The 27,229-nt window shown below is 36.9% G+C and overlaps 1 protein-coding gene across 4 annotated transcripts in view; it reads right to left on the bottom strand.

Moving 5' to 3' along the window:
* LOC131691889 (dystonin) overlaps positions 1-27,229 on the bottom strand; it is a 458,938-nt gene that overhangs the window by 429,769 nt on the left and 1,940 nt on the right. Inside the window, exon 1 of one of the 4 annotated variants that reach the window (XM_058978604.1) lies at positions 13,106-13,475. The exons of the other annotated variants lie outside the window; for them this stretch is intronic. The gene's annotated coding sequence lies outside the window, so the exon portion shown is untranslated. Of the gene's footprint in view, positions 1-13,105; positions 13,476-27,229 lie in introns of those variants that run through there. 4 annotated transcript variants of the gene reach the window in all.

Here is a 27,229-nt window from a genome sequence, read left to right as displayed (position 1 = left end):
TGTTACATCTAACACCTCTTCTCTGTCAGATCGTGGAAATGTTGGGTAATTTCCTACATTAAGCACGTGAAGATTTAGACTGTTTCAGTATTCCATCAATTTGGTATCTCTCTAATTGATATCTGAGTTGCCCCAAATTATGTGGTGGGCATTTGCATCACCACCGATTATGAGGGGATACGCATTTCTGTCACAGCATGATACAACCCTTTTGAAATCATCAGAAGGTGATGGTTCATTTTGCGGCAAATATGCGAACAATAAACGTATTTTTTGTTTATGTTATCAACTGTCGTATTGACTGTGACAGCACAAATATCGCGAGTTGTGAGGTCAGATGTAAGACATGCGTCATTAGCATTATTCGCAAGCATACATCCACGAGGCATTTCACGTGGATTCGTCAAGTCATTTTTGTTGAAACCCACGAAGCTTTTCAACATAAAGTTTCTTTTATGAAAATACGGTTCTTGAATCAAAGCTACAGAAGCTTTTCCTTCCTATAAAAGGCGGTATACATTCATAGTTGCTGTACGTTTATGCTGAAGATTAATTTGTGCGACCCTAACCATTAGGGCATCGCAAATTTTTTTTTTCACATCATTTGGACAATTCTAGACTCCCACCCACTTCGCTTGAAATTTTTGAAATTGATGCTATGGGAAAATATGGAGGAAAAATATATTAAATGCTGTATCTTTTGAAGTAGCAATCTGAAAATTACAATTTATACCTCTTTTTATAGGAAATAATCTTAGTATTTGAATGGAGATATATTTGCTTCTAGAAAAATATGGAAAAGTGGGGTACTGGGTCATTTTAGCCCCAAAATTATCTATTTTTAATAAATTTTCTGCTCCGTGATTCGAATCATACATATTTTGCAGTTTTGCTAATGTGAAAAAATCTCAGAAATCTAACGGAACTTTTTTGACCGAATACGAGAAGTTGGGGTTATATGGAATTTTGTCGCTCATATTAAATTTTATCATTTTCTCGTGCATATATATCTATTATTCTTCACTCAATTTCAATAAATTGTACCTTATTGAACATGGAAAATTCTTAGGAACAGAATAAAAATAGATTCGTTACCGGTAAAATTCAGAAACATCAAATTATCTGACATATAGTCTCGATTTCACATTTTTATCATAAAATCGCACATATTAACTCCATTTAACAACAAAATTCTTATTTAATTTGCTACTTTTAGTGTAAAATACGCTAAGGGATCACATGAGAAAAGTTTCATTCCTGGAAAAATAGAGAAAGTGGAGGTATTAGGTCATATAATGAAAAAAATGTGATGTGTAGAGTTAATGTCAAAAATTTTGATGTTTGTGAATTTTACCGCTAACGAATATATTTTTGTTGTATTCCTAAGAATTTTTCACGTTCAACAAGTTACATTTTATGAAAATTGATGGAAGAATAATAAAGATATATGCACGAGAAAATTACAAAATTTAATATGAATCACAAGATGCCCTATAACCCCAACTTCTCGTAATCGGACAAAGATCAAAAAGGTTCCGTTCGATTTCTAAGAATTTTTCACATTAGAAGCAGTGCAAAATATGTATGATTTGCATCACGGTGCAGAAAAATTATTTAAAAATAGGAGATTTTGGGGCCAAAATGACCCAGTACCCCAGTTTCCCATATTTTTCTGGAAATAAAAAAATCTCCATTCAAATACTAAGGTTATTTCCTTTAAAAAGAGGAATGAATTGTAATTTTCTGATTGCTACTTCAAAAGTTATGGCATTTAATATATTTTCCCATAGCATCAATTTCAAAAATTTCAAGCGAAGTAGGCGGGAGTCTAGAATTTTCCAAATGATGTGAAATTTGGCAACTGAGCTTATGTTGACATTTGCCACAATATGAGAGGGGAGGGGGGGGGGGGGGTTTGAGAATCAAAAATTTTTTTGCGATGCCCTACTAACCGTACTCGATCACAGCACTACACATTTCATCATCAGCACTTGTTGTACAGCAACTAGAAGATACCAAACACATCGGATTATAATGCCGTGCGCGACTGGCATATTTTAGTCTTGCCAGCCATTCAGTCCTCGGCACGGAGAAACACCTGGACTTGGGAACTCCTGTTTTTAATCGCCTCATACGACATAGGAGCAGGAACCCAGCGGATCAATTCTTGATTGAGAAACTTCAACCCACCGGATGCTATACGGCCTCTAGGCTGGTTTTGTCCGGAGAAATATAATAGACTGTTATCAATCTCCTAGTGAACCCCAGCCGTGGAGAAGGGAAGCAGACATACCAACACAAGAGGGTATAGCATGTTCGAAGCTCTAGCCAAACTGGATGTTATGCTATGCAATGAGGGTACCAGCACAACTTTTCGTAGAAATGGACGGGAATCGTTACGTTTCGTTACCTTTTGTAGCCCGTCATTAGTGGCAAACATGAACTGGAACTGGAGAGTTTGCGAAGATTACACGCATAGTGACAACCTGACAATCCGGTACAGTTTTGGTAAACGATATTAAGCTTTAATACTGAGGGCGAGAGCTCACGAGCCGAAGTGGAAGATGATGTCATTTGACAGCGATCTCCTTGTGGAAGCTCTTCAGACAGCGAACGACTCCTCTGGCATGAACGTGGAAGAAACGCTAGTAAGGGCATGCGACACCTCAATGCCAAGAAAACTAGAGCCTATGAAAAAACGGCGTCCAGCGTACTGGCCAGAAGATACGCTCAAAGTGCTAGCACCGAAGCGGACAGACAGGAGCGTAATTTATAGCGCCGCAAGGGCAGTTAAACGTGAGATAAAGCAAAGAATATCGTTTTACTTTAAAGAGTTGTGCCAGGGTGCTGACGCCAACCCCTGGGGCGACGCATACCGTGTGACGATGGCGAATATCAGAGGGCACAATACGCATCGGGAAATGTGCTCTGATAAACTGAAGGTTATCGTAGTAAGGCTCTTTCTGGACCACTATCCAATGATATGGTCGGTTATACCGTATGACGAGGTATAGTGGGACAATGCCGAAGTGATACAAGTCTCCTGCGAGGAACTCGTCACATTGGCAAAGGGTTTAAAGGCGACGAAAGCGCCCGGACCAAGTGCAATCCCCAACATCGCATTGAACGCAACTAGACACTCACGGATATGTCCAAAAAAAATTCAAAAGCTTCTGGACGAGGGTCACTTCCCAGACAAATGGAAGACACAGAAGTACTGCCTAAACCAGGTAAGCCCCCAGAGGATCCGTCGTCGTGTAGACCAATATGTGCTTTACAGGCTGACAATATCTACGGGGAGCGATAACGAGTTGTCGAAAAACCAGTTCGGATTTCGGAAGTGCAAGTGTAAGGTGGACGCTATTCGGTCAATGATCAAGAGAGCCAATATGGCGCGCAAACAGAAAAGAAGAGGAAAAATTCGATTATGTGCCGTGATAACGATAGAAGTGAAAATAGCGCAAGCTGGAAAACCATTATGGGATCACTGCACAAAATGAGAGTCCTTAGCTACCCGTGTAGAATTCTAAGGAGTTATTTCCAGAATCGAATCCTGATCTATAAGACAAACGGGGAACAAAAATCGATTAGAATTACGGGAGGAATCCCGCAAGACTCTATCCTGGCTCCAACGGTTCGGACACGCGTTGTCACCCGGAGTGCATAAACGTCGAGGAAACATCGAAGCATGTGGCACCAGTCTGTCCTATTTTTTTTTATTTGTTTTTTTTTTCATTTCGATTAAAGAAGTCATAACCTTATGGCCATTCGCCTCTTTTCGGGTTAGAACAATCTCTTTAGAAAAATTTCTAGCCCTATGTGCGGGGTTGGGAATCGAACCCAGGTGAGCTGCGTACAAGGCAATCTATTTACAAACTACGCTATGCTCGCACCCAGTCTGTTCTAGATTTAACGCAGCGCAAAGGATACATTTGATTAAAAAACTTAAAAGATGCCGAAATATCCTGACTCCTGCGGTAGAAGACAAAAAGTAAAATTGCCGGAAAACTAAGTTTGCTCATATGACCCTATTCCAGACCCTTGTTACTTAAATATCGTTACAACATAAAAAAGGAAAAATACTCATTCGTAGTCATTAATAAAAAGCATAAAAATAAATAAAAATGAATGAAAAATTAAATGAAAAAAAATCAGAAAAAAAAGAACAAAAATTTTAAAAAATCAGCAAGTTAAAAACCTGAACAGGCGCATTTCAGGAGCCAAGTAGATCTATAAAAGAAGAGGTACAAGAACACAATCCCCTTCCGAATTAATATCCAACGGTAGTCCCGGGAGAAAGAGGATACTGAGATATAGGAAGTTGAGGTTTAATCGGTGGGCTTGCTGGAAAAAGAACTGCAGTAAGAATCCGACAAGTACCACGACCAAAACGGTCTCTTTTGAAGATTTCCCCTAGATAACAAAAACTCACATAAAAATCAAGAGAGCTCGGAACTAAGAAACGGTCCGTTTTGAAAGCATGCAACAACTTTTCCAAAACGCCACAAATGCCAGCAAAGTGTTGTTGCTAAGGAAATACCGGTGCTACGTCGTTGCTGATAAAAGCTACATCAAAGTGGATTTTACACATTGGCCGGGACGGGAATAGGCCACGGATAAGAACAAGTATTCTATGGATGACCTGATTTGGCAAGTCATATGCACTTGTGGCAAACCGAGTGAACCATTGGTGATCAACGGCACAGTACACGATGAGATTTACAAAACCGTGCCGCTTTTGAGACAGCAGATTCAGAAACCGCTTCATGCCACTACAACAAAACCGTGTAGAAGTGATATACGATTAATTCTGTGAATTTGGTACCAATGAATCCACCAAACTTTCCTGAACGCTGTACGATCGAAAACTATTGGGCCATGATTTGGTCTTTCAAAGTTCGCGTTTAACTTTGGAAGACCAAAGAAAAAAACCAAAATCACGAGGAAGTGGAAAAGAACTGATAAAAATGTATCGGAATCGATGGTCAATCGCAAATGTCAAACATTTTACTTAAACTCATCCTAAAGCTTAACCGACGTATGTAAAATGAAATGCATACACATACTGAACTACGGAAAAGTTTTGGTTATATTTCGATAAATATAGCCGATTTACTATTCAATGTAAAGTGTCGTAATAACTATCGACTGACCCTTTAACTTTGATTTGGGCAATAATAGTTTTTTTCAGTTTTTTCTGCTAGCATCAAGCCGTGACGTATGCATTCAATCGACACCAAGCTATCGGTGTCGCACCGATCCTATTGTGATTGAACTACTTATTTATTTTTTCGTTCCGCACACACGGATGGCTGATAGCAATTAATGACACAGCTCAGCTAGCAGAAATCGAATCTACTTTTTTACCAACTAGTTTATATGTTACTATGTTTTAATTGCCGCAAGGTTCTACTGTATCGATTTTGTTGGCTATTTTCGGCAAATTTGAGACTAAGAGAAACGAAAGCAATGAAATTGAAAGACGGATAGGTATTCTAGAGCGAATCAGTTATAAACTTAGAACGGAAAACTAGAACTAGGCAGGCTCATATGGGCATGATCGAAAGGAAATGTGAAGAATTTTTTGCCTTCTGCAGAGTAGGAGTTGGGCGTTCCACCCAAGTCTACCGCATGGTCTATGGTAGAACATAACTCATCATCATGTTTTACCGCCGACGCCGGCAAAACATTCTTTACTGATTCGCTCTAGAATACCTATCCGTCTTTCAATTTCATTGCTTTCGTTTCTCTTAGTCTCAAATTTGCCGAAAATAGCCAACAAAATCGATACAGTAGAACCTTGCGGCAATTAAAACATAGTAACATATAAACTAGTTGGTAAAAAAGTAGATAAAAATTCGATTTCTGCTAGCTAACCGTGTCATTAATTGTTATCAGCCATCCGTGTGTGCGGAACGAAAAAATAAATAAGTAGTTCAATCACAATAGGATCGGTGCGACACCGATAGCTTGGTGTCGATTGAATGCATACGTCACGGCTTGATGCTAGCAGAAAGGGAGAAGAATGATCGCATGGTCGTTCTAGGCGAGGATTTGTGAAGAATTTTTTGCCGGCGTCGGCGATAAAACATGATGATGAGTTATGTTCTACCATAGACCATACGGTAGACTTGGGTGGAACGCCCAACTCCTACTCTGCAGAAGGCAAAAAATTCTTCACATTTCCTTTCGATCATGCCCATATGAGCCTGCCTAGTTCTAGTTTTCCGTTCTAAGTTTATAGCTGATTCGCTCTAGAATATCTATCCGTCTTTCAATTTCATTGCTTTCGTTTCTCTTAGTCTCAAATTTGCCGAAAATAGCCAACAAAATCGATACAGTAGAACCTTGCGGCAATTAAAACATAGTAACGAATGTTAATCAAACAAACCAATATTTTCTGCTTTACAACTAACGTCAAACTAACACCAGTACGTGAAGCAGGTAGCGAGTGCGTCAAAGATTTACTATATCATCCGTGGTGTAGGTATTCAGGAGCAGATATATCATCAACTGGAAGGCAATTCAAGTGTTCGTACTTTCCAGGCAGTGGCTACTCTTATCTGAAGCGTTGAAACAGATGAGATCCCGAGTGAAATATTCATCGTAAAATCGCTGTTTGTGCTGGTTAACCACATTTTGTGGTAGTTTTTTTTATTTCTTTTAAGTGCAAAGTGTTTATTCAGAACATTTGATAAGAATAATTATCGAGTAAACGCGAACCGGTAATAATTTGTTTATTCGTCCGAACAGAAACACCATCGAACAAATTCCTAGTAGCTTGGAAATAACTCGACTGCGAATATAATGTAGACGACCAGGAATATTTTTATAACTACCTTGTATCTGTGTGGGGCCGTGCCAGTATCTCGAATCTGAAAAAGCTACAAACGCTTCAAAACAGATGTCTTAAAATTATTTATAAAAAACCATTTATGTACCCTACTATTTTGTTATACAATAATAATGCCCATAACATTTTACCTTTGCTTGGGTTGACTAACTACCAAACAATAATATACATCCACAATGCTTTGCACAATACTATTGCTCATAACAATCTAGAATTTACAACAGGCATTCGAGCTCACAGCACTAGACAAGCCAATCATTTATTATACTCCAGAGTATCCACGAACCTTGGTCAAAGACGCATTTCGTTCATCGGACCTAAGTTATTCAACCAGCTTCCTACTGATTTAAAGCAAATAACATGTCGCACTCGTTTCCAAGCAAAATTGAAACTAATTTTAAAAAATACAATAGGAGAATTTTTAATTTAAACTTCGTTCACCACCAATCGAGCTTATTCCTTTATCTATAATTGGTTAACATTTTTTTAATAAAATCAATTGATAAATGCATTTTTTATAGCAATTAGTAATAAATAAATTTAAATTATTATGAGCTTCCTGCAAAGCTACGATGGGACCCTTAAAAGGATTCTTTTCCGCTGGGTACTCGCCGTAGCTTCTTGTCAAATTTTGTGTTTTGTCGGTCTCGTAATGTTTTTTTTTGTTCTCAGCGTTTCCGCGATTCGTAACTTTGTTTTGTTGTGCTGACCTTTTTTTTGTACGCTGAGAACTGATGTGTCCACTACCAGGGGGCTCCGTTTGTGAGCTTTTTGGTGTGGGGGTAAGAGGCGGGCTATTAAAAAAAAAAAAAAACTAACATATCGTTTTCAGTTTGGCTGATTATTTCTGTGCCACAACGTTGCACAAATAGTATGTAACGAATGATCACGGACAAATTCATACTTTATATGTTCTAAGACATATGCATCTACTGCAAATAATACCGACACACAGTTAACCATATTCAGGAAATCATAGATTACTCTCCAACAGTAATGACAGTTTAACTACTAACATATATTAACTAACGAACAAACGAAAACGAATAAAAGAGAGCCCAGTATCCAAAAAATCTATGTACATCAAACAAAGGTGGCGTACGTAAGACCGCGCATCACTTAAGAACGGCATGATGGACTTGCGTAATTTGTTCTTTATTTTGATGATATCGTGAATGCTCGAAATTATTTCAATCGTGAACTATTTCGGGCAGGACGATTTTTGGCGAGTTAGCTAGTTTACTAGAGTTTTGTTGTTTCAGTAGTATAGGATATCTGCAGACGGCGCCGGTGGTTGAGTGGTAAGCGTGACCGCTACTCATTTCAATTTGCCTGGGTTCAATTCCATCCGAGGTCGTTGAGATTTTTCTGAGGTGAAAAAATCTGTGGTCACGTCTTCCTTCGGAAGGGAAGTAAAGCCGTTGGTCCCCGGTCTATGAGTTTGGTGGATCGATATCTAGTCCAGATAGTGAAGTCACCTCTCTGGCGTCGGTAAAGAAGAACTGATCCAACTTCTATACTCTTACTAACAAAAATATCCTCCTCCTGTGATACTTGTGGAGTGCGCAGTAGTATATACGGCCTCTAGAAAAAACAAGTATCGGACTAACCATTCCTTCCCTTTCCTTCCGCGATCTACGTTCGGGCCTGGCCGGCACCGGTATTGATCAATACTTTAGGATTACCAGGAGTTGCACATTGAAAGATGTTTTGCTATTCCCAAGCATAATTATCTACTTATTCTCTGTGCAACTTCAGCTAGTCCAGATCGATAACGGAGTAGCAGCCAGAGGTGGTCGCACAAGCTCAAGTAGTATAGGATATCTGCATTTCCGAAACCTTGGATCTTATTTGTGACAATTCTACAGCTTGTTCGGTCGAATTTTACATGACAAGAGTCATAGTATTTAATTAATTCATCTGACTATAAATATTCTTAACGAATAAAAGGAAGTCTAATTATAAAAACAAAGATCGCGATATTTTCTGGGCAAAAGCGATCATATCCTCAACAGTAGAGAAAGATAGCATACATGCTGAATTGTTGTTGAATCCAAACTTCGTGCGATGAAATCTTGGTTGAAGCAGACCAGTTAAGCGTAGCGGTTGTTGCCAGGTGCGTAAGTCAAGAAGGAATAGAATCTTCGGAGAGTTGATTTCGACATTGATAAAGTTTAACACAAATACTACTTGTTGAATTTTTCTGCGTCGTTCTAATGATTCGAACCGATCAGAGCGCAATAACAAAATTATAACAGAATGCAATTTTCGTAGTAAGCTGTGTTATAAATTTGCTCTCGTTAGGAATTGCTTTGAAAATTTTCTGTTGTGTGTTTCTGATCAAGGAGGCCGATCAGAGTACGGTCGTAAATCCACCATGGAAGGTGTCGTAGAGCCATTCGAATTTTTTTTTCCGCACGCGTTTTATCCGTAGATTCCAAACAGGTTGATAAGGATTCCAAATTAGACTGACATTGTCGAGTAGTGGACGAATCAATATAACGCCTCCAAGGAGTGCGGATTCTTACAATCCAGGCCGATTTTGGAAAAAAGGTCGAGTTGCTTTCGAAATTTATTTTACACATCAAGACATGTGAAATTATATTATCAGATACAAAACTACGTCGCATTGTTGTTTACGTCAAATGCAATTTTAATTTTTTTACGTATCTAGTTGCTATAAGAATCCATGGATGCATTACAGTAATGTTTCGATTATATCACGGTCGGTCTGTATTTTAGCGTGATATATTTGAAGCGTGATATATTCAAAACAAAACAAAAAATTACATTCAAGCATTAATCCATGTATTTCTATTAACAAAAAGCATTAAAAGTTAAAGTTAGTCAAAAAAAATAAATCATAGTAGGGTAATGTGACTATTTTTGTCATGTTTATCATACTACTCATTTGAAGCCGTTGGTTAGAGCAGCGTCCGACATCTTTGTTCAACGCATTGGGTCAAATGGTATTGTATCAGCGGATAATTTTTCCCCACGCAGCTTCACTTTACGTATCCCGTACTGTTCCTTAAAATTTTTGAACCACCCAAAACTAAACTTGAAGGAATCTGGCACATTAAGGTTTTGGACAAATATCTTGACTATTAAAATCAGTCCATTCGAAGGGCCTACGGTTCAGTTCTCGTTGTGTCAGCATCCATAGAAATAGTCCCATATCCAATCGTTGATATTGTCCTTCCAAAAGAAAAGTATTCGCATCAATTCAAGAGAAAATGCATATCTCTGCATACCTACCATATCTTGCGTATCTTGTTTTTCTCATTATTTTGTTAGATTTTCCTGCGGATAACTAACAATTAAGCGAATAAAAACAGAAGTCTATTTTTTACCCGCTGCACCAGACGCCCCCTTAAGGACACGGCAAATAAGTTACGAAGAAATTAAAACAAAAATTGGAATCAGCCGAAAGATATTTCGGCAATCCTAGTCATTGCAACAACGTTTTTGGAAAAACAAGATTTTAAGAAGATTAAGAGATTCATGTTTAAAGCTTCGCGCCACGCCCTCCGCCCGCGGTGAACAGCGCCATAACTTTGCTTCTACTGCTTATACCTCTATAAAATTTCAGATATATTCTTAAGAATCTATACTTTTAGATAAAAGAATAAAAAGTTCGACTTTTTGACCGACCTCATCATATATAAAGCCTTATCGCAATAGTCCGAAACCCAATAATAGGCTCATTACCCTACATGTAAATAAGCAAATCAATTGTAAAAATATCTTAAAAGTGCCAGGACACAACATGTGGCTTAATTGGATCAAAACTTAGTGTGCCTTGTCTGTTTTTCAAAAAGCGTGATATAATCGAGATAAAACCGTGAAATAATCGAGGGTGATATAAACGAGTATTGATATAAACGCATAGTGATATAATCGAAACATTACTGTATAAGAATTATTTTCAAACTAGTTTTCAATTTCCAAAATTTTTTACTAATCCAGCAATCTAAACCAATGCGGGACCGTTTAAACTATTTTGCACTGAAATTTCATAATATTGTAGCAATTACTTTTGTCAATATAAACCATTTTTTATTAGAGATTTAAGTCTCATTCTACATTGCGACGAATTTAAACCCGAATTCCGTTTGTTAAACCCGAATGTCGTTACTGATAATGTAAACTACATTCGCTGATTATTTCTTCTTTAAAGATCCTGAATGTATTTGAAAATATCTCATTGGGAAAATTTGCAATGGATAGTTTTTTTCTGGGAACTACATTTCCGCGGAAAAAAACATTTTGCGTTAATCCAACTTTGACACAACTTTCCATTTATCTCTTCGAGTGCTCACGTCTGACGATAAAACAAAACAAGAAGAGTACAGTGTATGGTAAAAGTTGTTATAAATCCTCTCCCGGCCAATATTAAAGATTTTTAAACTTAAAAATGAATTAAAATTTACAGAAAAGTATCTGTTACAGAACTAGACTATGGTGTCGAGTTATTTCGAAAAATTGACCGGCAACAATTTTAACTTTTTTCGGAACACTGTTGAATCAAACAGTACTTGGCTTCACATACCGTTTGTCAAATATGAGATTTTTTCGAAAACTCTAGTTCACTCACAAGAGTTTTCAAGTTTGTATGTGAAAATATATGAAAAATTAGAAATAGAAACAATAAATTCAGTACAAAATGCCAGTATCATCTTGTGCATCTTAAAATCTGCAAATATATAGCATAAGGTGCAAGAATCAATATTTCCGAAGACTGAAAATTGATCCGATTTTGCAGTAAAAAGATATTCTCATATAAGGTTATATGTTGCCTCTCTTTCTCGCACATGCTTAGAATAGGAAATTTAAAAAAAAATTGGTTGGTCTTCACAGTAAAATAACTCTTTAGGGGAACCTCCAATCAATATGCGATCTTCAACAAAGCTGTTCGTTACAAAATAAGATACGCGACCGTGAGTTTTGAGGTATGCAGAGTTACTGTGAAATTTTTAATTGTAATTCATGTTTTTATTTTCGAGTTTCCATATATATTACTATGGAAACTTGAAACCTCTTGTGGGTGAGCTAGAGCTATCGGAAAGGGCTCATATTTTGCATATGATTACCATTACGATCACCATTACCAATTACCATTCGAATTAGCAGGGTTCCGAAAAAAAGTCAAAATTGATGCCGGTCTAATACCCATCCCACCAAGACCAAATTGTTATATAGTCTATAAAATTAGAAAAGTTTGTTTGTCGACCAGTTGAGAATTGTAACAAATTGTTTGTCACGTAGATGCTTACGGAAAATAGCTTCAAATGTATGCGATATGTACAAGCGATTCCAAATATCACAGCTCAACTTTAAATCAAACAACATTCACAGTAGTAACTTTTCACTGACAACCCCTAATACTGAAACAGTAGTAAACAAAACGGTATCACCCTAAATTAGCATATAGTAGACCCAAAATTCATATATACCATATGCAGCTTTGTCTAGGTTAGTTGCTCCAAGCATGAAACAAAGCAGCGAGAATACGGTCCAAGAAACTATGCACCGTTGACTAGTAACAACAAACAACGGCAATAATAACATCAACAGAAGAACAGTCCACGATCCACACAAGAAACCTAGCAGCCCAGAAAGCACAGAAGAGGAAAAAAAGTTCACTGAACTCCTCTTCTCGGTTGGTTCTATTCGCCATGTTTTCCCGCAAGAGCCAGAGCATATTTCCCAGTCAGTCAGCAATTCCCGCAGATTCCCGAAGCTCTTCTCCCGCACCCAAATCCAGTTGGAAGGCTAGTGGGTAGGTATATGGTTTCCATCCAACAGTCCCGTAAGGTACTGGGGCAGCCTTTACAAAGAGGTAATCCCATTTTTCTTCTCCGTGCTGTGTACCTACGTGATATCTCGTTCCGCGGGCCTCAATCTTATTCCGTGGGTTCGCACAACTGTTCAACCGCGAGACGTTTCATTTACCTATATAGGTATTTCCGCACTAAGAGCAACAACAAAAATATCGAGTCTAATGGGAATGTGTAGTTATTTTTATCAGACTTTTCAGTGAGTTGTCGATTCGAAACGTTACCTCTAGATTGGTTTGTCTAAAATATATTGCACAACAGAGCTTCGAAACAGTTTGTCATCGTCACGATATCGATTTTTCACAAGGAACAGGGGCGACATTGAGTTGAACGTGCTTCAGATTTTGTTTTGTACACCATTTTCAGCTCCCTAACTTCCTGCGTCCGGTTTACTACTCATAACAAGACTTACGTTTGTCTACAGGAAACCAAGTAGTTCTGATTAATCGGCTAATAGGTTTTTCTAGATTTGTTCGATGAAAACAATAAAAACACAGTCACTCCGGAACAACTAGAAATGCACAGCTCTAATAACACCTCAAACTAACGGGTTCTTTGCTTTCCCTGAGTGTAGTAGAAAGCTCATCACCAGTTTTCCTAATAATTATTCTTCAACACTGCTAAACTGATCCACACATCTTCAAGGGAGGAAGGGCACTTCATGGAGATACCACACCGCGTGACGAAGGGAACGAGCAGCAAATAGCGCATACAAGTAAATAGACGTCAAATAACTGTTCCGACGTATGACGGTGAGGAAATTACACTCTGTACAGCTTGCACTGGTAAACTCTCGCGAACCAACTGAAGCCCCTCTGAAAACTAGAATACGACCAGACCAAACTACTGCTGCAGCGTTTGTCCACGGGAGAGCCGCGGTGTTTTTCACCTACTCTCCCGGTGTGCTGCATTTTGTTCGGCCACGTTCACCCGGCGCCGCCGGTAGCTCATTCGCTCCTTTATAACCACCAGCTCTCTCGTTCGCCTCGGTTGTGTTTTGTTTTCGCGTCGATCTTTCTCTCGCCGAGTGCCGCATAAAATCCATTCTATCAAACGAACACAACCCGTATGAATTGATCAAGCGCGATTGTTCGCCAGCCGACTGGAGCACAAAGTGTGCAAGGTAGGCGTTGCGAGGAAATGAGAACGAATAAAACAACGTAGTAAAACCAACCAACACATGCAATTATTTGCTCGAAGTGAAAATCAGATCGTGGTGAATGAGATGCGCTCATACCGACTAACGGATGAAGAAGAAGCACATCCTTCCGCTTGTGTGTACTTTACTACTACTACTACTCCTACTTTACTACTAGCTTTGGTATGAAGGGATTTGGATGTGCGTGAATTCAAAGTGGGAATCCTTACTACGATTCAATAGTAAATATGTTACGAATTGGAATGCTTCAATTTACCACTGCGAAGTTATGTATAGATTTAAATGTAATAGTGAATGAAATACTCTTTCATTTCCGGTTTGTTCATCTGAATTTTTCACGATTTAATATGGTCACTGTCGTGCTATCTTATAACAAACACCATTTTGGAGTAAACTGAGTTAGATATACCATGGTACTGAATTTTGAAATTGCAGTTAGATTCTGTTTTCGGCAACAATATTTTTTTTCAGCTGTCAAAACTGGAACCGTGCCAAAAATTGAACCTTACTTTAAAAGCTTTTATCTTCAATTTGTTACATCATAAATGTTACAAGAATATGTGATATGGAATGAAATTAAAGATCAGCAAATTTAATTTTATTTGCTATACCCGCCACCATAAAATATAGTAAATATGACTCCCATGTTTGGAAATAAAGTCAAAAGTGATATCAATTATTACAACAAAATGTACATGAGCATTTTTTAAAAGATTTACTATGTAGGGGAACATGGGGAGACTTTACCAGGTTTTCAGCTAAACCTGCATAAATCTCTAAAAAAGCCTTCAATCCCTCAAAGGTCATTGAAATATAATGTGAAAAGTTATTATGCGTGTTCATGATTTTTTGCAGAATTTTTAATTCAATTTTTGAAAAGTTACGCGGAGAGACTTGACCAAGGCCTGAGGAGACTTGACCAAGAGAATTTTGAAAAATCATAACAAAAAATGACATAAAACATACTGTAATTATTTTGTTCTACATTGTCGAGATCCTTAAGTAGCAGAAAAAATATAAAAGGGTTGCATTTGATAAATTTCAATTTTTTAAATGCATTTCTTTTTAAGGATTAACTGTACTGCTTGCATTGCATATTCACACGTCACGAAATCTGTCCTACTATTGCTAACTTTGTTTACTAATACTAAAATATAAAGACTTATGTTTGAGGTAGGATTTTTTTATGGCGTGATTAACATTAGCAGTAGATACCAAAGCATAATAAATATAAGGAATGTTGATTCTTCTTCAGCTAATTGTCACTTGGTCATATCTCCCCAGCATTAGTTATTGCGTTAAATGTCTTGCAAATTCTAGTAATAAATATTCCAATGTACCAATTTATGTAAAATCATTTAACTGCTTCACAAGGATTAAGATGGTTTATTTTTTTTTCGAGAGTTGTCCTACTGGAGCTGTAGAGCTAGGTTCTCGGAAGGGCTCCCCATCAGAATCACATACTACAATTTGTAGACGAGACAGGCAATGTCGCCCAATAAAACACTGCAATAGGCCAATTGTAGCGGACCGTGATTCTGAATGTGATATTCATTGTACGGTTCAGGCATGTGCGGGCGTAGGGACTTCGCGATCAGGTGTATCATCGCGAAGGCCTCGTGCATTTGTACGTTAACGTGTTCGATCGCGTGTGCGTTTGTATGTCGCGTATGCTAACATGTATGCAACTTCGCATGTATAAATTCTATATTAAAACCGCATGCCTTTCGCATATGCACTTGTGTTCGAGAATGATCGCACGCGGACCGTGAATCTGATATTTAATTTTTCGTGTACAGTTCAGATTTTAGAAGAAAGCGGGTTCTTCCATATCACTAGAGTTCCCAGTCATGTCACCATGGAACATGCTATCTAGTGGATATGAGCTTTATTTTTTGATTGGTACAACTGAATGTATGGACCTAAGTTGCTAGACTGGAGGGTAAAGGTTTCTGGACGTGACTGATTCATGATCAAAGCTACCCCGTTTACGGTACATCCGTTTCCACCAGGAAATCACGAGAATACATTATATGGCAAGGCACAACTCTCTGAACAGCATGAAGAACGTGCCTCTTTAGTCATTATGCTCTGATTCCTGATAAGGCAAAGGATGAATCTATCTGACGTAAAATTGTTTTCATGTTATTTTTTAATTATGATTATAGAGGTTTTAACCTGAGGGTCATTCGCCTTTTCCGGTTGGATAGATCTCTAACCCTATGTGCGGGATTGGGAACTGAACCCAGATGAGCTGCGTACAAGGCAATCGAGTTACCATGTTATTTTTTGTATTGATATCCAGCAATATTATTTTAAATCGTCCAATTTATCAATCAAAAAATGCAAAAATATTTCCAAAAGGAAATTTTTTTTGGATCGAACCACAGTGTACAGGTGCACAATAACATACATATAGTTGGAGTGTTTTGCGTTTCGGATTCTCCTCATCAGTAACCAGCACCAAACTTTGGGCTAGTAACAATAAATCTAAACTAGTACCAAAGCTGACACTAGTTACTTTTTTGGATTAAGCGTCTAACTAGTGCCAGCTTTGGTACTAGTTTAGATTTATTGGCTAACTAGCCCAAAGTCTGGTGCTGGTTACTGATGAGGAGAATCCGAAACGCAAAACATTCCAACTATATGAATCAAAAAATGTTTGAAGAACAAATCACTCATATGTTTATACACAGTGAAACCCCTATTTTGTGAATACTTTTAAATTTAAAGTCGAAAATGCCGTAGACGCAATTCGTATGATAACACTGCATATGCAGATTAGTAAATCACACTCCTCGGGACAAGTTTCACACGTCAGTAAAGCTTGAAGAGCTAGTAAACAAGCAAGCAAAATGCAAGAAGTTATGGCTGTAAACACCGGCTTACTTTGTAGTCGGCAGCATAATATGTTCTGTGTGTATTATGCGGGACAATTATTACCTGAATATGGTGAGTGAAGTCTGTATTAGTTGATCAGAATTCTCTTTCTCTCCGTACTTGCTGTGGTGCCTAAAGACAATCAACAGTAAAAACAGTACTAGACTAGAGCGACCGGGAATAATTTTCATTCATCAATTTGGCTTCGTGGTGTATCATAGTACCGGTCGATGACAGACTGACGAATCGTTGTGTGAGTGCTATATTACTGCAGTGTAGGTTGATATCTGTAGAAGTGAACGTACTTCGTTTAAAGAGGGACGTTGCCTTTTCTCCCCGTATTATGTCGGAAGTTCGTTTAATTGCACCAGATCTATGCTGCTGAACAATTTATTTCAATATTTTAGAAGAATCTATCACAAGATTTCAAAATTTTCAGTCTTCAGTAATAGTACCGATAAACTTTCCAGATAAATATCCAGCAATTTCGATTGGTGAATAATTGTCTCTCTTCAAGAGAGCATTATTATTTCTTTCTCTTCCATATAATTCTGTGGCATTACGTGGTACATGATATTTGAAGAAAAAAAATCTCGCGAGAAACATTCTCCAACACTACGTTGATATGCTAGAATCTTATCACATTGATCTCCAAAGGGAAAATCATTCATTGCGCATGTTATTAATTTATCTACTGCTTCTGTTCTGCTGCTAGCTCATTTAGATATACACTACGTACAAAAATTGTCAGTACAGGGAATTGCTTAAGGGGGCCTCCTCATCAGTAGCTCATAAAAAGGTGGATTTCTTTAGGATTTTTCTAACATGAAAATAACAATAGAAGCAAATTAACTATTGCAAATTTTTGAACAAATATTGACTCAACAAGAAAAAGTTTTTTCGAGTATCAAAATAAATAAAAATGGTTGATTTATAAACAATCTTGCGCAGCAGCTCGCCGCGGGCAACTCAAACTCCACGCAAGATTAAACCCGTAATTTTTACCTGTAACACAGGCCCGTAGCCAGGAGTTTATTTCGGGAGGGGCTTAAAAAATTATTGTATAAAGCTTTTTTATTTCGATTATACAGGTTTTAACCTTATGGTTATTCGCCTCTTTTTGGGTTAGAAAATTTCTTTAGAAAAATTTCTAACCCTACATGTGCGGGATTGATGAACGAACCGTGATGAGCTGCGTAAAAGGTAATCAATTTACCAACTACGCTTTACCCGCCCCTGCATAAAGCTTTTAGTTCTAATTACTTCATATTGTCACTAGAAACTAAACGAAATTTTGAAAAGTTCTTAATGAAAACAAAGCCAAATCTAAGACAATCCATGTTCTTTGTCACAAGAAAGGCTATAGTACATCAACGAATTATTGATGTTTAATTTGATTTTTATTATTTATTTTTATTCACAAGTTACAATTTACTCTCGTTGCAACAATGGATATTCTAGAGTTCTCAGTATTTATGCGCTAACCGAATATGACAATCCTTGACGGTGCTGGAAAACGCAAGGTGTTCTAAGCTACACGTTTAAAAGGTGTAGATGACGCTAAATCGAAATGAGTAGAAAAATATCCATAAAATGTTCGATCGAAGAGAATGTCGAAATTTGCACAAAATCTTCTGATTTAGCAAACGAATTGTAGATGGTTCAACTTCTATTTTCTTGATCTGGCGTCCTGTAACTATTACCAGTTCTAAATCATCATGCTAACATAATTTTTTGGCATACCCCAGTTAGGAAGGAGGATCTTTGGTGATCAATAGGATCAAAATATATGGGTCATTCCACGTCTGATTTACAATCAAAATTTGAATTCCTTCCAATTTTTTTTCTTGCATTCATTAGTTAAAGTTATTGACACGCATTTTTTATTTTGGCTGAATATGATTTTTTTTCAAGTTAATAGTTTTTGAACTTTTGAAGTTTATAACATTGAACATTTTTCAATCACTTATAACTCGGAAACGATTCGATATATGGAAAAAAATATTAAATAAAAAAGTTGTGAGCTTACTGAAAAAAATAGCAATTTCTTTTTGTTATACAACTTATGAAATTTGCAATTGTTTGAAACAAATTGAATTTTTTAAAGTTGGACCAATTTTTTACTTATTATTTTCTTTAAATATTAAAAATCATGTTAAAATAATTGTGCAAAAATTTGGGAGTGGATATCAAAATACTTTGCGAGATATTACAATTATAAACTTAAAACAAGGCAATTTTACACCAAACGCCTAGTGAGAGGCCTATTGTAATTGAAATATCTCGTAAAATACTTCGAATTTCTTTCTGAAATTTGTACACAATCTTCTCGATATAATTATAAATTATTTGAAAAAGCTAAAAAGATTTTTTTGGCTCCACCCTGAAAAAAAATTTGTTACTAATATTTGCATAATACATAAATTATTTAACAAAAACAAATATTACAAAGAAAAATCCGCCGAGATCTTCCAAAAACGCAGCTTTTATTATTTAATGCTTTTTTCCAGAAATCTAATAGTTTCTCAGTTATGAGGGAATGAAAAATGTCCAATTCTATTAAATTTATAAAACTTTTAAAAATCACTATATTATTAAAAGTCGATATTTGTATGTATGTGATTTATGGACTCCCAAACGGCTTAACCAATTGCCGTAAAAATTTATGCATAGTAGGAATTTGTTATGGAGCGTGTTTGTGTGCTATTGGTGGGGATTATCTGCCTACAAGAAGGCGCTTCGGAACAAATTATGGTTTCCTCCTATTTCGTTGAAAGTCGCATCAACGTGCGATGGGTATTAGCTAGTACTTTATAAAGTTCAAAAACTCATAACTTGAAAAAAAAAAGTCAAATTCAGCCAAAGTAAAAAAATCGTGTCTATAATTTTCAGCTAAAGAGTGCAAAAAAATTGAAGGGGACTAAAATTATAGTTGTAAATCGTGGAATGACTCGCATTCTGCAAATTTAAGACTTTTTTGGGGGTATTCTCATGTTAAAAGCAAATATTTTCTAAAGTCCCCCGAAATCAAATTTATTTTGATTACATAACTACATTAAGAAGATTATGTGAAAACTTCAGAATGGAACTCGAAGTGTTACGAGACATTTCAGTTATAACAGGCCTTTCGCTGGGCGTTTAGTGTAAAATTGCCATGTTTTATGTTTATAATTGTAATATCTCGCAAAGAATGCCACTGCCAAATTTTTACACAATCTTTTTAACACGATTTTAATACTTAAAGAAAATAATAAATAAAAAATTTGGTCCAGCATTAAAAAAATTCAATTTGTTTCAAGTAATTGCACATTTCATAAGTTATATAACAAAAAAATTGTGATTTTTTTTGGTAAGCTTATTTGAAAACGCAACTTTTTTATTTAATATTTTTTCCATATATCGAGTCGTTTCCGAGTTATCAGTGATTGAAAAATGTTCAATTTCATAGACTTCAAAAGTTCAAAAGCGAATAACTTGAAAAAAATATAATATTTAGCCAAACCAAAAAATACGTGTCAATTATTTTTAGCTAAAGAATGTAAGAAAACAGTTTGGAAGATGCTTGACGTTTATATTAAGCGCACATTGCTCTAATCTATTACAGAAATTCAATTTGCGTATGATTTAACTAACTTTCTTTATTCAGGCCAATATCTAGCGTAAAATGAGTTTTGTTAGATACCATTACTAGCGATAAATGTTAATTTTGGGACAGTTTTTGTACTCAGTTTTCTATGAAACTTCTAATTTTTTATTATACAATTCGTTTACTTGAGTCGGTTCAATGCATTAGCTAAATGAAGGCATGAGTCTTTAATATATTTCCACGATATAAACAATGAAAATGATAAAACGCTAATGGTTGTCCAACAGATCTCGTGCGATTGACCTGTTTACTGATTGAGAAATATTTTTCATAACCAACCGCGTCTTGGTGGTCATTCATATCTATCTTGTACACTTCCGTATTATTATCGTGGTAACTGCCATGGACATGGCAGTTCGCGAATCTCTGATTTCATTTTTGTTTTGTCCCCTTACGGGCCACCAGTGTCGACTTCCTCAATGATGATGCTGACTGTTAATTTTGAGATACTAGACGCAGTTTTTGCCGTCAATATTATATGAACAGCAGCCACAAATTTGGCAATTGTTTGTTTTTCAGGTAATCGTATTGGAGACTATGGATGTGCAAAGATGTAACGTGTATGATGATATTATCGCATTGCGTTTTGTGCGTGCAGGGTCAGCTAGGACGAAATCCTAGCTGACCCTACCCGTCTAAATCCTAGATGTGTTCTTTATAATAAATTACATTTTTTCCAAATGTGACAGGAATCTTTTAATGGCCACGGTTCAAAGAAGTTAAGTTTGTTTATTGGGGCTTTAACCTCCTGGTCGTTCGCCCGCGGTTCAAGTAAGAGGTATCAGATCTTGTAGACGAACATTGATTTTCTCATCATCCATATATATGAGAATCAACCACGTATTACAAGTTGCAAAATGACTGGTTTCGCCTAGGCTAATTTGTTGAGTAACATAAGTACTGAATGCCTGACAAGGTAGAACTCGTTAAAGGCGATGTTCGTAAGCATAACCTCTATTTTCACCTTCAGCAAATATTTCCCATCATGAAATTCGGTTATGCAAAAATTCCAGAAGTCAATAGCCTCCACGTTTGGCTGGAGCACCACTTCTTGCTTCTACGATTCAATCATCCGACGGATCACCCCAGCAAGAATTAAAGTAACAGTTTCTTTTGTTCTTCCGACGAGTCACACAATATGAAAGGAAGTGTGTTATCAGACTCGGCATACTGAGTAGATATCGTGACCGATGTCTTCGGTGGCTCGAAATAGCAATCTTCCTCACCATTCTCCCATTAATTTGTTGAAACCAAGCAAGATACAATTTTTTTACGAGTTACCGAAAAACATGTTGCTTCTTAAATTTATTTTTGAAAAGTTTCGGGGGGGGCTTTAGCCCCCTAGCCCCCCCTCTGGCTACGTGCCTGCTGTAACAAAAAAGTGTAATACTGCCTTATCGGAAGGTTTTTCTGCACAGGAATATTTTGGTCATTTTTTTTTAATAAAGTACATGATTTTCAGCCTTTTTTAGCAGCAAGTGATTCTTTTAATACATTTTTTTTAGTTACGTCGGTGCACAATTAAGTTCTTTAAAAACTGTGTTTGACTTATATACAATGCATTCATACTTTTTTTCTAATCATGCATGGAATTTTGAAAAAAAAATTATTGAATGAGCTTCAAAGTTTTAGAAGTATAAAAAGTCAAATTAAAAGAAATAAAGGAGATGAGATGTTAATCAGCTATACTCCGAAACAAGAATACCCCTTTAATTTGTAACACTACTGTAGAGCACGAAAATATGGTTATTTTACGAAAAAAAAATCTTGGTGCAACGAATAGATGAATCGAGATCCTTTAAAATAGAATTTAAAATACTAATTGTGATGCACAAAATATAATGTTTTCAAAAAATTTCATCACAAGATGGCAGCTGTGAAGCATTTTCCCGCCAACAAGAGTTTTGGAAAGGGTTCACGGCCGGAAATCTATCTTCCGTAATGTTTGACCTAGAGCCAAAAGCAAATGGTTTTTCGATAGAACGAAAGCGACGTACAATATTTTGATATTTTGATTTTTCGAGAATTGACATACGTTTTAATAGAAAAAGGTGGAAAATGCGCGCATTTTTTCTCTTTATTCGAGAGTTGTCCTACTGAAGAGCTAGGGTCTTGGTAGGGCTCCCAGTCAGAATCACTTCTTTGTACGGTTCAGATATAGGGACTTCACGATCGCATGCATTATCGTGAAGAGTCGAGAGTTTGTATGTTAACGTGTTCGATTGCGTGTGCATTCGTTTGCTGCATGTGTTGATGTGCATGTAACATCGCGTGATTCTTAATTTTTGGTGCACGGTTCAGATGCTAGAATAGAGTGAGCCGTATCAATAGAGTTCTCTCGATCATGCCACCATTCAACGAACGTATTGTCCAGTCGATATGAGCATCATTTTTTATTTGTACAACAGAAGGTGTTGACCAAGGCTGTTAGGGCCGAGAGTAAAGACTTCCAGACGGGATCAATTCATTATAGCGCGAACACGGGCGTTTGCAGGTTATTTCTTGAAACCGCGATTGTGAATTTATAAGCGCTAAAACGTTCATTTAGTCACCAGGGTGTTATCATATTTGCGAGTTCGTACGCGCAGGTGTGCGTGGATGATCGAGAAGCGCTCGAACGTTTTGTATGTAACTTCGCGTGCATAAATTCGATGTTATAACCTGGGACGGGACGTGCAAAGTGAAAAAAGTAACTGTCACCGCGAACCGGCAATGGCCTGTCATTGCGAACCGGACCTTTCTTGACGATTTTCATTTTCTTGGAATGGACAAAGCTTGAGTAGTATCGTAATATCCTGGCTGTATACAAGGTGTATTTAGAAAACATATTTTTCATTACTACTATAAAGTTGTCCCAGTTTGCCCCGAGTATCAAATCATCAGCAGAAACTTATAACATCAGTATCCAATAAGCTAACATCATCTCCTTCACACAACACAACAACCAATGCTAATGAAATCGTCATCGTCAATCGCACTACCGCTTGCCAAAAGAAATTAACCAAATGATGAATTTATCTGTGCCCGCCACGCATAATTTAAAGAGCAAGAGAGCGGAGTCCTTGGCACCCAACCACCCCTTCGCACGCGCACACTTGCAATCCGTTTATTGAACTCCGAAAAAGAGCGTTCTGCTTTTTCTGCGATGTGTGATCATTGTATGCATGAAACTGGCACGCCTGTGCATCATGTGCGGGCGGCAGTCATTGAATATATTCCAACCGAAGAGTTTTAGCTGACACAAAACGTAACAGCTACTACGAGGTCAGAAAGCAAACTGACGAATTTGTTCTTATGTGCCGTTTTTATATGTGGCGAAGTTCATTTGATAACAAAGATGCAGTCCTAGCAACGCTCACTGCTTAGTTGAATTATACGGACCAATGAGTGCAGTTAATTACCACCTTTACAAAATACATTATTTTTGTTATCTATAGTAGACGTACATTTTATGGAATCAAATACAATACCTATGTGCACATATTTCCGATCAGGAAATGTAAAAATAGAGCGATTTCGATCAGTACAACGGAAGTTATTCGCATTTGAAAACTGGGAAAATATCTCAGCAAAAATTTTTGAAAAGAGACCCCCATATTGAAACGTTAGAAGTATTCTACTTCAAAAAGTATGGTGTTCCTGCAATTGATTTAAGAATATATTCGTAAATCGCTGCGAATTAGATTCGTACAGACAATTTTCATAAAATATGCGAATTTTTCGTACATATGATGAATCATTCGTAGTTCTATTGAAACACTTTTATTTTTTATTACAAATTTTTTGTGAAAACCATGAAACGATTTTCGTTGGCTTATTACGAAACGGCTTCATCAGGCAAACGAATTGTTCACTGCTATATACGAAAGTCTTAATAATATTTACGAGCACCATTCGTCAAACTGTCAACTTTAAAAGAGCTTCAATAGAGGTAGAATATGGAGTCAATAATTGTTGATCATCACGACGATCTCGGTCTAGTCTAGTCTAGTCTGCACATACACAGCCAATACATGTAGGGATCCTGGGAAATTGCAGAAAACCAATCGCCTACAATTTTTCTTGTTACCAATTGCAGAAAACCAATCGCCTACGATTTTTCTTATCAATATTAATGTGTGTGGCACATATGATATGTGGCACAACCATTAAATCGGCCAGGCCAACTGTGACGCGTACAATGTAGAAGACGATTCAAAATTATAAGGCAATTAAATTATTCATTTGAAGAATTTAATCAACAAACCATTTTGAACCTTGATAAGGAAGAAACGTGGACAACCGTACCAACCATTTCAGTTCAAAGGGATTTTTGTTTAGAAAATCGCCTGTAACTAAATAGAAACTTTATTACTTCGACAAAAATGTGAATTTACAAAAGTTCTAACAGCCTCTAGAACAAAGTGTTTGCGAGAAATTAACACATAAAAATATATTAATAGAAAACCAATTTTCAAGAGCCACCCTACCTTAAATATTACAAAAATCGTAACATATGAGTCATTAGAGATAGCCATATAGTTTCTTCAGAAAAGTTGCTTCAATTTGATTGGTTTACAACTTTGTAGAACATTATGTAGCTGAATTTTACATATCTAAAAAGTTGATACTTCGAACACCCTAACCACAAGGACCGCCCTAATTCAACTAATATAAAAATCGGCAAGAAAGTTCTAAGAAAGTTTACTACAAATTTTAAAACCAACGGTTTTGGCGCAAACAGTTTTATCTTCCTAAATACTGCTTTGAGAGCATAGTACATTGTTCGCACGAAGTGAGACCTGAGAACGAGAAAAATGCATTTTACGCGCCGGTGAAGCGTGTCTATGACATGACAGCTACCCACGGTGGAATGTTAAGCTCGTCATCGGTGACATGGACGTCCAGATGGGTCCGAAGGCAATGCATGAACCGGTGGTCGGACCGTACAGTCTGCACACCGCTACAAACGACAACGACACGTATACTTCGCAGACTATCGAAGAATAGTAGTTTGAACACTTTTTCCCCGCAAAAGTGTCCACAAAAATCGCATGATCAAAAAAATGAGACCCAAATCAAGTGCATCCCGAGCAAACGAAAAGCCCATAATACCCCCATGCTCGTGGGGTTTGACATGGGTGTTTGAAATGGGTTCAATTCATGAAAACATCATCGCCATGGTCCGGTACATCCCATATAAAATACCATATGTTGGTGTATTTATGGGTTATTGAGACCACTTTACGGTGTCTTGATGGTTGTGAATTTTGGTACGGACCATGTTTAAGGTCTTTTCAAGGGGCTATGTGGTGTTTGAACCCATGAGTAATATCGACGGTATACAACACTCGTCGCACACGCAGCGCTGCCAGCGGAAGTGCAACTAGGCGCGGTTACCCTTGAGGATAACTGGAGCAACACAGAGAAGACCAGGGTTGTTAATCATTAATTCATTATCATCGTCGATAAAATTAACCACTCGTCATCGCTATCGTAGCTCCAATGTCGATAATGTATCGTCATATTCATCAACAACTAAATGGCAGTTAAAATCAATTTTGAATGCATATAGGGATGCGTTCGAGTGAAAATGGCCAATTATTTAGATTTTGCCGTTTCCATTTCTATTTGTATAAACACTCTGAAAATCGACTTCTTACCGACATTTTTATCGGTTTTCTGGAATATGATAGATCCAAAACCATAATATTTTCGATAGGTCTTTTGAATGAAAATAAAAGTAAAACTGCTGAAAATTAATATTTTTCGGTATGTTAAATGCATATATAGAGATGGAATTGAGTGGAAATGGTCAAATATTTAATAAATGCAAACCAAACATGTTAAGAGCAGTTGAAATAAATTGTTTAGGCACTTTAAAAGTATCTTAACCTCTTTAATAGGGTGAAGCGTAAAAAGTAATGGGTGGTCAAGAACCAATAACTTTTAACATAGGCATTAAGATGAATTGAAATGTTAAAATTGACCTGTTTTGGTATGATCGAAAAGCGAAAATTTTGGATATTTAGAACACCCATAGGAAGAAATTGAATTAAAGCTAGCCAAGGTGACCTAGGAGTCACATTAATACAATCGTGTTTCGCTAGTTGGATACTTTTTGGCTGGACTACCGTTTAATTGATCTTCCGCTAAAAGGTAGTCCAGCCAAATAGTATCCAACTAGCGAATCACGACCTCTGTCCACCTAACAAGCAACTTAATGTCAAAATGTGTAACTATCAAACTAAAAATATTTAGATGTAAACAAATGCATTTGACGCTGCTACCATTTCCTTTTCCCCGTTTTAGACATCTCTATCATTTCAACTAGCGAATCTAATATGTTAGTTGATCAGAAGCATTAATCCATCTAGTGAATCACGACTATAAAGTGTGCCCCACATCAAATTGCATCACGGAAAAAACGCTGTAGAAAATAATCCAAGGGCTATTTTATCTTGAAAATTTGGGAGAAGTAGCTTAGAGTGTTTTGTTTACACTGTATTTTTATCGAAGCCAGTTTTTCGAAAATTGGAAAAAAATGGAAACCCGAAAAGCAAGATCGCATAAAGAGCTTAAAAACATCGACTGAATTAGTAAATCCCTGTGTTTAGAACTTCTGAGCGCAATTTTTTAATTTTCAAGTACAGTATTTAACACCTAATTGAAAACAACCAACTATGAAAAGATAGCATGTGCTTTTCAACTCATCATAGAGACATTGGCAGTAACAAAATGCAACTCGCGAATGTGACAGGTTGATATTTTCAAGAATGTATTTGAATACAAGTAGGCTGTTTTGGCAATTAGTTCACCGTTATGACAAATGAACTTTAAGAGAAATGTTGTGCATTCAGTTGGTTGTCATG

This window comes from Topomyia yanbarensis, chromosome 3 (genome assembly GCF_030247195.1).
Source record: "Topomyia yanbarensis strain Yona2022 chromosome 3, ASM3024719v1, whole genome shotgun sequence".
Lineage (NCBI taxonomy): Eukaryota > Metazoa > Arthropoda > Insecta > Diptera > Culicidae > Topomyia > Topomyia yanbarensis.
The sequence above is the reverse complement of the archived record's forward strand: the minus strand, read 5'-3'. Positions and strand labels throughout refer to the sequence as shown.